Source organism: Lissotriton vulgaris, chromosome 2_1 (assembly GCF_964263255.1).
Source record: "Lissotriton vulgaris chromosome 2_1, aLisVul1.2, whole genome shotgun sequence".
Classification (NCBI taxonomy): domain Eukaryota; kingdom Metazoa; phylum Chordata; class Amphibia; order Caudata; family Salamandridae; genus Lissotriton; species Lissotriton vulgaris.
In genome coordinates this window covers 272142234-272157765 of record NC_141687.1, presented here as the reverse complement: position 1 = coordinate 272157765, position 15532 = coordinate 272142234, and positions in this window count along the sequence as shown.

Here is a 15532-nt window from a genome sequence, read left to right as displayed (position 1 = left end):
ATGCTGGACGCCAAGATTGGGGCTGTTGGGGCGGATGTGACCCTCCTGAGACAGGACCGGCGCAACGCTGTGGCGCGAATTACAGAGGCAGAGTCCAGGATCTCCGTGGTGGAAGATGATGTCGGGACCCTGAAGAAGAAAGTGGTGGCGATGGAGAGTGTTCAGAAGGGTCTTGCACTTCGGGTGGAGGATGCCGAAGGACGGGCGCGCAGGAACAACCTTCGCTTTGTGGGTTTTCCGGAGGGCTGTGAAAAGGGCAGCATGGAACGTTTCCTTTCCCAATGGCTGGAGAGCTGGCTCCCCCCGGATACCCTGTCCCGCTGCTTTGTGATTGAACGCGCGCACCGGGCCCTGACGCAGAAACCGCCGGTAGGTGAACGGCCCAGGCCGGTGATCACCAAAATTCTGAACTTCCATGACAGAGACACTATACTGCGGGAGGCGAGGGCCAAAGATTCTATGCTATATGAAAATCACAAGATCATGATCTTCCCCGACTACACCAAGATGGTGCAACAACAGATGCACTCCTTCCTGGCCGCCAAGGCAAAACTTCGGGGCCTGAAGATTCAGTATTCCTTACTCTATCCGGCCCGCCTACGAGTGGTCTTTCAGTCCAGGACTCACTTTTTCGATACGCCAGAAGACGTCTTCAGATGGACGGATGAGACGGTGAGGGTCAGGCCTCATGCCCAGCCGGGCCTTGATCTGGGACACACGAGCGATTCATCGCAAACCCAGAGTGATCAGAACGCCCGAAGCCAAAGGAGTAGGAAGTCCAGATCCCGGCGGCGCAATGTCTCCAACACTGAGCCTCGGACTGCTGCGCCCACTGATTCGGACCTCTGGGGTGGAGGTGGCTGAGGGGCAATTGGTGGTCATTCCCACCTACGGATACCAGCTGCCCCGGCTGAGGGGAGTGGTCCACCTGTGCTTCGCTCTGCGGACGACTGCACACTGAGTAAACTGGAACGTTTGGTTGGAAATTTCACCAATTGTTAAGACTATGGGAAGGGTTCGGGGTGCTCCGATACAGGGGCTATCTGCCTCCTACATGGTTGGGAGTGGTTAGGGGGAAGGGGGGAGTTTTCGCTTAGTGGGTGTTTGGGATCCATTGGTATGGTAGGCTTTGGGTGCTCTATTTTGGGCCCGAGGCCGCCCATGCCGCGACAGATACTTCAGTGTTCTATGAGGTATTGGGGGGGGGGGGGGACAGTTGGGGGATTTGGTTGGGGGTCAGGTTGGGACAGGGGTTGGGGCTGGCTGAGAGGTTGGGATGGCTGGGTGGGGTTGGTGGCGGGGGTGGGGGAGGGGGGCGGTGGGGAGTGTAGAAGAGGTTGAAACAGTGTCTGCGTTACTTAGGCAATTGTATTGTATGTGTGTGTGGCTTCAAGAACCCAGGACTCTACGTTTTCTCCCCATAGGCAATGGTTGATGCCCAACGGTCAGGCCTCCCACGGGCAACGATACGAGTGGTGAGCTGGAATTGTCGTAATTGGCATGGCCGCGTTAGCGATTAGCTGAACCTACACGTTGTCCTCCTTTAACTTGGCTATATATGAAAACGCCATTTTGAATGTTGCGGCGGCCATCTTAGACCAAAAGCGGCCTCGTGGCCGGCGTGTCCTTTAGTCCGTTGTCCGTTCCACTGACCACTTCAGTCTGCCCAGCAACAGGCTATTTTTAGTACTGGTCAAGCTGCACATGCGCAGTTCCAACTGACCAGTAAGCCTTTAGGAATGTGCGCCAAACTGACCAGCGGAGTTGTGCCCCCTCCAATGAGCTGGCAGTATTCCAAAACATGACCATATATGTCCTTAAAATGTGTTCTAACTTGTGCCGCCTATCTTTTATTGCCCCAAAACTGTATATAAATCGGGGTCACACCGATGTTCGGTGTGATACCTCTTGCATTACCGAAGGGTGCTGTTTGAGTGTACCACCACCCCATGGGGTCTTAATAAACTTGTTCTTTGCCTTTTACAGTTTCCGTGCCAACAGTTCTTGAGTGTAAGTGGGTTATCTTCGGAGCATGTAGGCCTTGGGAACCCTGATTACTTCAAATTGGCGACCACGAAGGGACTCATCGGCGACTCGGATGCCCGAAGGAGAGGTCGTGACGAAGGCTTGGAAACTCGCCATGGACGCGCGCTGCCACGAGTGACCCGAGTCTTGGCTGCCACGGTGTTTCTTCCTTTCCTTCCGATCTGACCTTCCAGGTGGCGCCGGTCTCCGACTGAGTTTTCGAGTGTCTGCGTTGCTGAGAAAGTGCCGTTTGGCTGATTTGGCTTACAAGACCTTGGCAGTTGGAATCTGGACATTTGAGAATTTGGGTAAGATTTGTGTTCGGTAAGGTAGTCTTCGGACGCTTACTGAAGTTCTATGATTCTGTGATCGGTAAGGTAGTCCTTGGACGCTTGCCGAAGTCCTACGATCTACGGTTTGATTTGAGTTAGCTAACATTGTGACTTTGTGATCTTTGAACTTATATGTGTAGTGCACTTCACATAGGCAGGCATGTAGAGATGTTTCTCTAACTTTGTTTTTTTTCTCTGAGCGGCACAGTTGTGTGAAGTACTGTAAGTGCCATTTTGTACGGTGTCACGCTTTCGTGATACTTTTTGAACATGCCTGTTTTCAGCACACTCCGAGGGATGTGCTGTCTTGGAGAGGGTACCACAATTAGGTTAGCGGAAGCACAGCCGGCTCCCCCAGAGGGAACACCAAATCGCGAGATGTACATCAAACTTGGCCTTCCCCCTATTATGTACAGCAAATTATGGCATAAGTATACAAAGGCCGATCCTGAATTACAATGGCCTCTACATGGGTCGTTCGATTTACGAAAAGTACAGTTTGTGGAGCAATGTTTGTTTCAACGCAGGTCTAGACAAAACATGTTTGATTGTGTGCGAATGTGGGAGAAAGCGGTGCGTGAGCGTATGAAGCGTGAAGTTGCCTTGGCGGACAAAGAGCAGCGCAAGGCTGCTCGGGATAAGGCTTTACAGCTTGAGGAAAAGGAGGCTCAGGAGAAGAAAGAGAGGGAGGAACGGGAGCGTAAATTGCAAACGACTGGTCAATTTCCTATTCGCCGACCGCTTTATCCTGTCCTTAATAATGACATTGATGATTTTTCATTGTTAGATCGGTCACCGCCTCCGTACGTTTCGCCGACGGCACCAGCTGCAGATTCGGAGGATGACGGACAGGATAAGTCGGAACAGAAGGGGGTATCTGCTCTCAGGTTTACTACGGAGAGGTCCGCACATTTACGCAGTTGGGCCCGTAAAGTGAATAAGAAATGTGTTTCTCAGGATGAGTTGCTTGCGGAGAAGAGGGCGTGGTCGGATCTTGAATTAATGTATTTTCTGTCTAGTTTGGCGGATGAAGTTGTTGCCGCGTATCGCGAACTTTCAGACACGTTAGAACCTAAATCGTTGTCAGTGTATCGTGAGAATTTGGTTAAAGGTGTATTTGATCTTGCAGATGTTGACGACCTATTCAAGCAACTGATCCAGCTGCGAGACGAGACAACCAGATTACGGGAGGAGCGGAAAAGGAGGCAAAAGGAGTCCGGATCGGAAAATAATGGGCAGATTAAGGAGTGTTCTCTCCGGGGTTCAGATAAGAGTTTTGCATTGCATGTTATGCCTATGCGTGAAGCCGCGCCCTTGTATGTTCCACCTAAAGGGGAAGGTACAGATGATGATAAATCGTCAAAGGATGCAAAAGGGTATTTTGTATATAACTGGGTATACACGCCTTGGAATAGAGCAGATGTTATGGCATTGAAAAATTCTCTACCTGATCTTCGGAAAAATCCGGCGGCATTTTATGAAGGGGTGGAAGGGGCTATTTCGTCTTGTGTGATGACTCTTGTGGATATAGATTTGTTCTTTGGGCTAATTTTACCACCTGATATGTGGAGGCAGATTCGTAAAAATAATGATGAAACAATATTGGGGGGCACATGGAAAGAAATAAATGCTGCCGATTTAGATAGGGAACCGGCATGTAAGCCTTGTCAGTTAATTCTAGATCTTCCGGCAGCTATCTTGATTAAATTAAAGACGCTTGTTCCCTCTAAAAAGATCGATTGGACTATGCTAACGTCGTGCAAACAGAAACCCGATGAAACTGTCTCAGATTTCTTTACACGTTTTGAGGAGGCATTTCATGATTACAATGGTCAATCTTTAACAGACGATACGGGTCGGCATCTGTTTGTAGATAAGTATGTGGCTAATCTCCTACCGGAGATTGCAAAACGATTGAAGTCGAGTGAAAGTTCCTGGGCCACGGCGACCCCAGCGTCTTTGTTAACTATGGCTCAGTACTATGAGCGGCAGGAATTGGAGGCTAAAGAAAGTGTAGAGAAAAAGGCGAAGGAATTGAAAACGAAGGTGATGTTGGCGCAGGTTCGGGGAACACAGGGTAGAGGGAATGATAGAGGTAGACGAGGTGGAGGAAATACATCGTATGGTCGTACGGACATAGCGGAGGATCAGTGTGCTTATTGTAAGGAGTTTGGGCATTGGGCCGAAGATTGTCCGGTACTTCGTGAGCAGCGTAGTCAGCGTGGTCGAGGAGGCGGAAGGTCGAGAGGACGTTATACGGGAGCGAGAGGTGGCGGAAATGATCTTGGAAGGGTTGAGGAGAGGGGCCGTGGCCAGGATGAACGAAACACGTTTGATAGGCGGAATCAATATCAGATTTTGGAGGGAGAGAATGTGGAACACCAGGGTTATGTGCATGCATAGGACTGCGTAGGATGGGGTAAGGAATCAGTTGAAGTGCCGGTAGATCAGCAGGGTCCATATGTAACAGCGGGTATTCTGGGTTCTACTGATCAATTTCTAGTTGACACAGGAGCTACACGTAGCGCTTTGTCGAAAAACTTTGTTCCGAGGGCTCCCCTGTCTGGCGAAATGATTACATGTGTAGGGTTTGATGGCACACCCTCCCCCAGCCCATTGTCCAAGCCCCTTGCACTATGTCTTGACAAATACTTTAGTTTTGGTCAATTTTTGTTATCACCCCATACACCGGATAATATCCTGGGTATTGATTTGCTTAAATATTTTCGAGCTACAATACGTTGCGCTCCTGAGGGAGTGCGGGTTATCCTGAATGACAATTATCCTGATCCCGACAGGTTTTACGCCATCTCAGATATTTCAGCTTTGGCCTCTCTACCGCACACGTTATGGGCAACCTCAGATACGGATGTGGGAGAGATGCGTATTCCACTGATACACATTACTGTTAAGGAGGGGGCCCCTCTACCACGAGTGCCACAGTATAAGATCTCGAGAGAAGGTGAAATTGCGTTGACACATATTGTTCAGGATTTAATTTCTGCAGGGGTTGTGGAGGAGGTCCCTTATAATGTTTGCAACAGTCCTATTCTTCCGATTCTTAAGAGAGATACTGACGACAAAGTCTATCGCTTTATTATTGACTTGCGAGAGATCAACAAAATTGTCATTCCCCAATACCCGGTGGTGTCTGATATTACGACCTTGCTTACATTGGTCCCACCCACGGCCACCACGTTTAGCGTAATTGATTTAAAGAATGCGTTCTTTTCCATCCCTGTCCATCCTGATAGCAAATACCTGTTTGGCTTTACGCTAAATAATAAATCGTATAGATTTTGTCGTGTTCCCCAAGGTTATACTGAAAGCCCTAGCATCTACAGCCAGGCTTTGAAAAGGCAGCTAGATTCCTTTCAGTTGCAGTCTGGCGTTGCTCTCATCCAGTATGTGGATGACCTTCTGCTTGCTGCTGACTCTTATGCACAATGTGAACAAAGTACACTTGCGTTGCTTTCCTTTTTGGCACAGAACAATCATAAGGTTTCGAAGAAAAAGCTTCAATACTGTAGACCTCAGGTGACCTACCTCGGTCATCTGTTGTCTAAGGAGGGGCGTGCATTAACATCTGATCGAATTCAAGCGATTTTAGACACACCAGTCCCCCGCACGCAGAGAGACGTACGTGCCTTCATAGGGTTGACGTCCTTTTGTAGACAGTGGATCATGGGTTTTTCACACATCATAAAACCCTTGCTAGCGTTATTGTCCAAAGCTACACCAATGCCCCTAGAATGGACAGATGAATGTCAGAGGGCTTTTGAACAGTTGAGGCAGGCCCTTTGTTCCGCACCCGTGTTAGGTACACCAGACTACACGAAACTTTTCACATTGTACGTGCACGAGAATGATGGGTGCGCGTTGTCAGTGTTAGTGCAATTACACGGGGATAAGCAGAGACCATGTGCATACTTCTCTGCCATTCTGGATCCTGTAGCACGAGGATTGCCTGGGTGTTTTCGAGCGGTAGCAGCAACAGCAGTTGCCATACGACAGAGTGAGGGAATAGTGTTATCGCACAAACTGCTGGTGTTAGTTCCTCACACAGTAGATGCTCTGCTAAACCAAACAAAGACCCAATACCTCACGAGTGCACGGCTAACAGGATATGAGCTGACACTTTTGGCGCCACATATTACACTGAAAAGATGCGCTACTTTGAACCCTGCCACTTTATTGCCCTATCCGGCCGAGGAGGGTCAGGAGGAAAAACATCACGATTGTGTTTTCCTGACCGAGGAACAGACAAAGGGTCGTGTCGACTTACAGGATGTGCCACTTCCAGATGTGGATGGGGAACTGTGGGTTGATGGATCGTGTGTAAGGCTGCCAGATGGTACGACTTCCGCAGCCTATGCGATCACGACACTTAAGACAGTGGTAGAAACAGCTAGGATACCACAGAAATCGGCTCAGGCAGCAGAGCTGATAGCCTTAGCAAGAGCCTGCGAATTGAGTGTTGGCCTATGTGTGAACATATACACAGACAGCCGATACGCCTTCGGAGTAGCACATGACTTCGGGCTACTCTGGAGAGAGCGTGGGTTTTTGACATCTCACGGAGAACACATTATGCACGGAGAGCTAGTGCGTGATCTCTTAAATGCGTTGCTTGGCCCAAAGAAAGTAGCGATAGTAAAATGCAGTGCTCACAAAAAGATCACAGATAAAGTGGGCCAAGGAAATGCTTTTGCAGACAGTATAGCAAGACAAACGGCTATGTCCCGAACTAGCTCCCCCATGTATGTGGTACAATCGCAGGCTGAGCGATGGAGTGATGCTAGAGCAGAAATATGGGACATTCAAAAATCAGCTACTGAATCTGAACTTGCGGCATGGGCAGCAGATGGGGTACTAGATGACGAGGGTTGTTGGAGAAGCAAAGACATGGGAAAATGGAAATTGCCTGCAGCTTATTTGCAGACGATGGTCCAGATGACACATGGACTGGCGCATGTCGGAGCTCTTGCAATCACTCGGCTGTTAACACGAGTTTGGGAACATCCTGAGATTGCTAATACTGCGAAGAGAGTAGTGCAGACCTGCCTGGTTTGTTTACAACACAATCCTGGAAAGGGGACCCATACTCCGAAAGGAGGGTTCGTTCCACCTTCTGCACCATTTGAGGTACTCCAAATGGATTACATCCAACTCGAGCGCTGCAACAACCTGAAGTATGTCCTAGTGGTGGTATGTGCCTTTAGCAAATGGGTTGAGGCCTTCCCCACGAAAGACAATACGGCTTTGACAACAGCTAAGGTGTTGCTTAAGGAATTCTTTCCTCGCTTTGGAGTTTGCAAATTTCTGTGGAGCGATAATGGGCCTCATTTTGTTGGAAAGATTGTGGAGTATGTACTGAAGGGGTTAGGGATTCAGCAAAAGTTCCACGCTGTATTCCACCCTCAGTCGGCAGGTCTGGTTGAGCGGTACAATGCTACGTTGAAACTTAAGCTGGCCAAAATTGTGGCGTCTACATCGTTGAAGTGGCCAGACGCTTTGCCGCTAGCCCTGCTCTCTCTTAGATCAGTACCCCATTCACGAACTGGCCTTACACCCTATGAGGTGGTGTTTGGGCGCCCCATGAACATCTGGGGGGTGCCTAAGCCGCGACTAATACATGATGTGCCTTGTGTTATGATGAACGACTATTTGGCACGATTAACAAATGATTTACTCTCTATTCATCAACAGGTTCGAGAAGCGCTCCCTGACAACTCTACTGTAGAGGGCCATGATCTCCGTCCTGGGGACCACGTCATGATTCGGTCGTTTGAGAGAGCAAGCAGTCTGGAGCCCAGGTGGAAGGGCCCCGAACAGGTCCTCCTTGCAACCCGAACCGCTGTACGAGTGACCAACAGGAAGCGGTGGGTGCATTCGACACACTGCCGCCGTGTCTCTCCGGATCTGGTGACTCCTGCTGTGCTGACCGACTACAAGGAGATTTTGGAGAAAGAAAAGAGCCCAGCTGTGACGTCGGCCGAAGTTGAGGGAGCCTTCCCGGACCACGCTGTTGCCGGACGAGAGCGCTACAACTTGCGTCCTCAATAAAAATATTTTTTTGCATTTTTAATGACTGGTTGGTTACCGCTCCAGGTTTGTGAAATGGAAACCGGGAATTCCAAGGGGGGGGGATCAGTTCTGCCAGTGTAGCGACACCCGTCTTGGCCCGGAGAAGAAAACAACGGCTACCTCGGAGTTCAGCACCGCATTTTCCTTTTTTAGGTATACACGCACGTGTATCTGAGACTCTGTGAACAATTTGTGTTATTTAAGACTTTGCACGAACATTTCTGAACTATGGCATCAACGGCATCACGAGACAAAAAAGTATTGGGTGCCTTTCTCTTTGTCCTGACTATTGTGGTAATAGCTGTAATAGCCTGGGTAGTTGAACTTGTGGTGCCTGTACGTGAACATTTGCTACCAACTACCCCGACTCCCTCTGAACATTTTCACTTTACATTACCCTATCACGAAGAACGGCATCGGCAAACTTATCTGAATAACAGTTTTATTCAGATTCTGCATCACATACATAATATGACCAATACCTCAAATTGCTGGGTGTGTGGGATGTTGCCAGGGCACCAGAAAAGAGGGGGCACCCCACTCATTCCACTCCCGTTTTCGCACAATGGATCATGCAACGCCTGGTACACCCTCCTCTTTACTTTGAGATGGCCAACCAAAGGGGGGGTGCTTTTCCGTTTGAACAAAGTATGCACCCATGACAAGGATGGGTTTCCGCGGGCTGAGGGTACTCGATTTGAATGGGAGGAGTACAGGCCTGATAATGTGTCTGCCCCACGTGTGTACAGCAACCAGAGAAATGTTAATGTATCCAGCGCACATGTTATTAATGTTATTGCTACTAAAGCCGATTTGTGCATTAGAAATAAGGGTTCGATTGCAGTAGGGAAAAGCGAATGTAACACTACTCTCACTTTTGACAGCCCGAATGGCATCTCATTTGTAGCATCACGGAATACTTATTTTATCTGTGGAACGAAGGGTTACCATCAGCTTCCATTGGGATGGTTGGGCACTTGCTATGTATCGTTTGTACTACCTCCTGTATTTATTGCCCCACCAATGTATCATAATGATTATACTTTATATCATGATTTCGTCCTGAATAGGGTTAAGCGGACCGTTGTTCTGGATGACATCGACCAGACTGATACTGCCTTGCAACAATATGTGGACTTTAATTTGGGACTATTCTCCTTCGTGGGGGCTGCACTGAACAGCCGGAAAATAAGACGACTGACACGTGTTGTTGAGGCTGTAGCGAATGACACTGCCATTGCCTTGGGAAACATCACTGAGGAACTACAGATTTCTAGAATTGTTATGCTCCAAAACAGGATGGTGTTGGACGTAGTTTTGGCTGATCGTGGGGGGGCATGTAGAATTATCGGAAGCAGCTGCTGTGTATACATCCCGGACAATTCTCCATCTGTTTATGATGCCATATCCAAGCTGCACAAGATTGCAGCTGAGATACACCCGGACAATGGAACTTGGACACTTTCAGGATGGTTCTGGTCCATGCTTGCTACCTGGGGCTGGAAACTGTTGACGATTCTATGTACAATTGTGGGAGCAATGTTTTTTATATGCCTATGTATTCAATGTGGCCCAGCCTTATGTCCTATGTGTCTATCAGCTTGCATACCATCAAGACAAGCTCTTGCTCATGACAAAATGATGCTTCATAAAGAAGTAACACAAATCATGTTAATAGACATCGAGGACGAGCATCCTGATTATGTTCACTATGAGGTAGATTCAGCTAAACGCTAAAAGGGTCGTCTGTCGTAATTGGCATGGCCGCGTTAGCGATTAGCTGAACCTACACGTTGTCCTCCTTTAACTTGGCTATATATGAAAACGCCATTTTGAATGTTGCGGCGGCCATCTTAGACCATAAGCGGCCCCGTGGCCGGCGTGCCCTTTAGTCCGTTGTCCGTTCCACTGACCACTTCAGTCTGCCCAGCAACAGGCTATTTTTAGTACTGGTCAAGCTGCACATGCGCAGTTCCAACTGACCATTAAGCCTTTAGGAATGTGCGCCAAACTGACCAGCGGAGTTGTGCCCCCTCCAATGAGCTGGCAGTATTCCAAAACATGACCATATATGTCCTTAAAATGTGTTCTAACTTGTGCCGCCTATCTTTTATTGCCCCAAAACTGTATATAAATCGGGGTCACACCGATGTTCGGTGTGATACCTCTTGCATTACCGAAGGGTGCTGTTTGAGTGTACCACCACCCCATGGGGTCTTAATAAACTTGTTCTTTGCCTTTTACAGTTTCCGTGCCAACAGTTCTTGAGTGTAAGTGGGTTATCTTCGGAGCATGTAGGCCTTGGGAACCCTGATTACTTCAGAATGTCCGGGGGATGCTGGATAAAATAAAGCGAGGGGCAGTGTAGCGGCTGGGGAAAGGGGAAGGGGAAAGACATTCTCCTCCTACAGGAGACGCACCTCCAGGGCACCAAGACCCTCAGCTTGCAAAGATATGGCTATCAACAAGTATTTCATGCGGGCTTTGCGAGGGGGTCCCGGGGGTGGCGGTCCTGATACACCGCAGGCTCTCTTATGTACACGAGACGCACTGGGTCGATGCTCATGGTAGATATGTGTTTGTTAAAGGAATGGTTGGGGATGAGCCGATGGTCTTTGGTAGTGTGTATGCTCCGCCCCTGTTGCAAGAGGCACTCATCGAGAAGCTGTTCGAGGTGTGGGCTGATATCCCGGATGTACTGGCGATTGTGGGGGGAGACTGGAATGATGTGATGGATGGACGGATGGACCGCTATAGGCCCGGTAGGGAACCCCAGGCTACGGCGCCGACGAGGCTTCATGGCCTAGCGCAGGGCATGGGTTGGATTGACACATGGCGCTACCAACATGCTTTGAGTCGAGAATATTCCTATGTGTCGGCAGTGCACAAGTCCTTTTCCAGACTAGATTACTTGTTCGTGCCGCTCCCCTAGCTGGCGAGGGTCGCTTCCACAGCTGTTCTCCCTCGTGGTATCTCGGACCACTCTCCCGTGTCCTTGGATCTGCTGTTGGACAAGAGGCGACAGCCCTTCAGATGGCGCCAGTCTGCGTGGCACCTGCAGCAGGATAGCTATCGCTCACACTTACGCGAAACCATTTCCAATTATTGGGCGGAGAACGACGGGCCGGAGGTGGATGCCGCCACCCAGTGGGAGGCGCTGAAGCCGGTGCTCAGGGGGGTGGACATTGCTTGGTGTGCGGAGGCCCGCAGGACCCGTCAGAGACAGGTGGATGAGGCAGCGAGGCGTGTTCAGGACCTGGAGAGAGAATGCACTATGGGCGACACAGATGAGGCTGTGGGGCAGCTCCTGATGGCGCAGCAATCGTATTCATCCCTATTACTCAATGAGGCACGCCAGCTCTGGCTGGCCACACGGAGCAGAATTTATCAGTGGGGAGATAAATCCAGCACCATGCTCTACAGACTCTGCCAGCACACCTTCCGAGCTCAGACCCTGCCGGGCATTCGAGATGAGCGAGGAAACGAGTTGTCGGCCCCTGAGGACATAGCGGCCAGTTTTGCACAGTATTATGCAGATCTATATGCCCCCCGAGAGGTCCTCCCTGCGGAGGAAGTTGATAAATTCTTGGCGGACCTCCCGCCGCGCGCGCTCTCGGATGAGGTCCGGCATTGGCTGGAACTCCCCCTATCCCTGGAGGAACTAGGCACGGCACTTGGGGAATTGAATTCTGGTAAGGCCCCGGGACCAAACGGGTTCCCGTGTGAATTTATGAAAACCTTTCACCTCCAACTGGAGGGGCGCTATAGGTTGGCACTAGAAGCAGCCAGAGAGGGTGGTCGCCTCCCAGCGGACTGGCGACATGCCGAAATTGTTGTTTTCTGTAAGCCCGGGAGGCCCCCTGAACACCACTCCTCGTACAGGCCGATTTCCCTTTTAAATTTTGAGGCGAAGATATTGGCCAAGGCCTTGGCCAACCGCCTCCTCCCATATATCACTGATTTGGTGCACCCTGATCAGGCGTGGTTCATGCCCCATAGGGCAACCAGACACAACATTCGCAGCGCACAGGTGGTGGTGGAGACGGCCCGGGCCGCTAGGATCCCAACGGCGCTCCTCCTGGCCGATATTGATAGGGCATTTGACTCTCTCAGCTGGGTGTACCTTAGGGCGCTGCTGTCCCGCCTCAATCTCGGGCCTGTTTTTCTCTCGTATCTGAGCCTGCTCTATACGGACCTGACTGCGTCGGTGAGAGTGGCGGGGGCGGCGTCCAAACCCTTTCCCATCGGACGGGGCACCAGGAAGGGTTGCCCTCTCTCACCCTATCTATTCGCATTAGCCATGGAACCTCTGGCGGCGTGGGTGCGGATGGACGCACAACTTTGGGGGCTGGAGTGGGAAATGGGCCCCTCCGATCGCATCGCGCTATATGCCGATGACGTCCTATTCTTCCTCACAGCCCTTAATAGGTCCGGGCCCAGAGTCCTAGAGATAATGAGAATTTTTGGGGAAGTTACGGGATTGCATCTAAATGTGCAGAAATCTAAGCGGTGGGTGCTGGGCGATGGCGAGGGACTGGGTGCATGGGTTTCGACGCTGCAGACGGCGGCGGGTGGACTCAAATACCTAGACGTCTTTATCACGGACGCTCCGAATGTGGCATGGGAGCGCAATGTGGTGCCCGTATGGGACAGAGTACGTTCGGACATGAGAACTTGGTCCAGAATGCCACTGAACATATATGGCCGATCGGCGATCTTTAAAATGGTGGCCCTGCCGCGCCTCCTGTACCAGCTGCAAAACCACCCATGCCCTATAGCACCGCAGTGGTTTCGTCAAGTGAACGCTGCACTGAGTCAGTTCCTCTGGGCAGGGGGAGTGGCGAGAGTTGCGCTCCGCACTTGCTTCCTATCTACGTACTGTGGGGGCCTAGCCACCTCTGACATTTTATCATACTATCCGGCGGCGCACCTATTGGTGCTTAACGACTGGTGGTATGGGGATCGGAGTGACCCGACCTATGCCCTGGAACGGTACTTGATGGACCCAGACACAGTACACACCATTCTTTGCTCGGCGGCTATCAGGAAAAGGCTCCCCATGGTCACTCAGGTGGTCTTCCGTGTGTGGCACGCAGCTCTGCACCGCATGGGGTGGTGGAACAAATTGACGAGGGAGACCCCGCTGTGGCAAAACGGATGACTACCGGCACTGGCGTCCCTACAGGGATTCAAGGGCTGGGACGCTATTGGCATCTCTACGCTCGGCCACGTCATGAGGGGCACCAACCTTAAATCTTTCCAGACCTTGAGGGAGGAATATGCCATGCCCAAGACCCAATTCTTTAAATACCTGTAGTTGCGCCATGCACTATCTCCCTCGCTGGTGGGCTTAGAGTCCCTGCCCGAGTTTAGCCCCCTGGAGGCTAAGGTGTTTATGGGGGAATTGGAGGAAAAGAAAATTTCCAATATATACCAGACCCTGGTCACACACTGCTCCTCCTCCCTGGATGGACTACGCGCTGCGTGGGAGAGGGATGTTGGAGCTCTCAAAGAGGAGGACTGGAGGGAGGCCCTGGAGGCCCCTAGGGGGGCTGCCATTGCGATGCGTCTCCGCTTTATTCAGTTTAAATACTTACATGGGGCCTATTTTACCAGAGAACGGCTGTGGAAAGCAGGTTTGATTGCCTCCCCTGAGTGCTTGAGGTGCGGACGGGAGGTTGGGACGTTTGTCCACACTGTGTGGTCGTGTGCAAATCTGGCGAGATACTGGATGGGTGTCTGGGACTGCTTGGCTGAGGTCTTGGGCTGGGACCTTCCCCGATCACCGCAACTCGGCTTGCTGCATGTTATGGAACAGGTGGGGGGCAACATATACAAACGCCACCTACTGGTCTTGGGTCTCACTGTGGCTAAGCAAGATATAACCAGGGCCTGGAAGGACCCCAGGGCCCCCTTACTAGAAGTTTGGAGAAGGGGGTTGGACTTTTGCATGGGGCTGGAGCATCCTGTCTTTGAGGCCAGGGGATGCCCTCGGAAACATTTTAAGATATGGAAAAGATGGGCGGACTACAGAGGACTGTGGCTGGAACCACCGATGGCCCAGGACACTGGAGAGGATCTTTAACTGTTGTACCCTGAGCGGCAGGGAGCGCACACGTTTTGTATCATCTAGCTTTATGCCTTGAGACTAGCAGACACTGTGTAGGGAACTGGGTGGGACCGGGGGGGGGGGGGGAGGTGGGGTGTTGGGGGTTGGGGGGGCGGGTAATTAATCTAGTATTGTTTGTACTGACTGCATATCCTTTTCATGCCTGAGCTCATTAGTCCTGCGTTGTAATGCGGGACGGTGTCCCCCCCCTTGTGTTTTGTCTGTACTTCAATAAAAAAAAATTCTGAAAAAAAAAACGTTCTTTTGCCTTCACAATTACAATCTCCTTTCCAATTCGAACCAGAGAGGTGATGTTTTGTCTGCGGTTTGCAAAAGTAGAATGCTCCGGCAGTTTGCTCTCTAAATCGTCAACCCCATCTCTCACTTCCTTTATCTTTTGTACAAATGTAGATGTAGTGGCTTTCACAGAGTCAGTATCTATGTATTTTCGTTGTAACTGATCGTATAACGCATCAACATGACGCATTATGTCATGAAATAAAAACAGTAACTCTTTGTCTTGTAGTGTTCTAATAAAGCCATGGGCTTCATTCTGACTTGTGTGATCAAAGTCTTCTCTGGATGCTATGGCGACAAAACATTTCTCAAGGCCCTCCCTCTGTTCAAAGATTACGTTGACTGTACGAATGTGAAAGTTCCAACGAGTTGAGAATCCCCTTGGTACGCTTTTGTCCACAATCTTATGAAGGGCTTCTGTTCTTTTGGGGGAACGTGTGAAGAATGCTGCTATGCCTCCGATATCCTGAAAGAAAACTCATGTTTCTCTGATCTTTGATACCGCCTGTTGCATAATAAGATTGAGTTGGTGGGCGTAACAGTGCACAAAATGAGCATTAGGGTACACATCTCGGATTCGTTTCTGTACTCCACCAAGGCTTCCACTCATTACGGACGCACCATCATAGCTTTGTGCGATAAGTTTTTGTTTTTGAGGCAGGTCCGGGAAAATTAAGTCCAG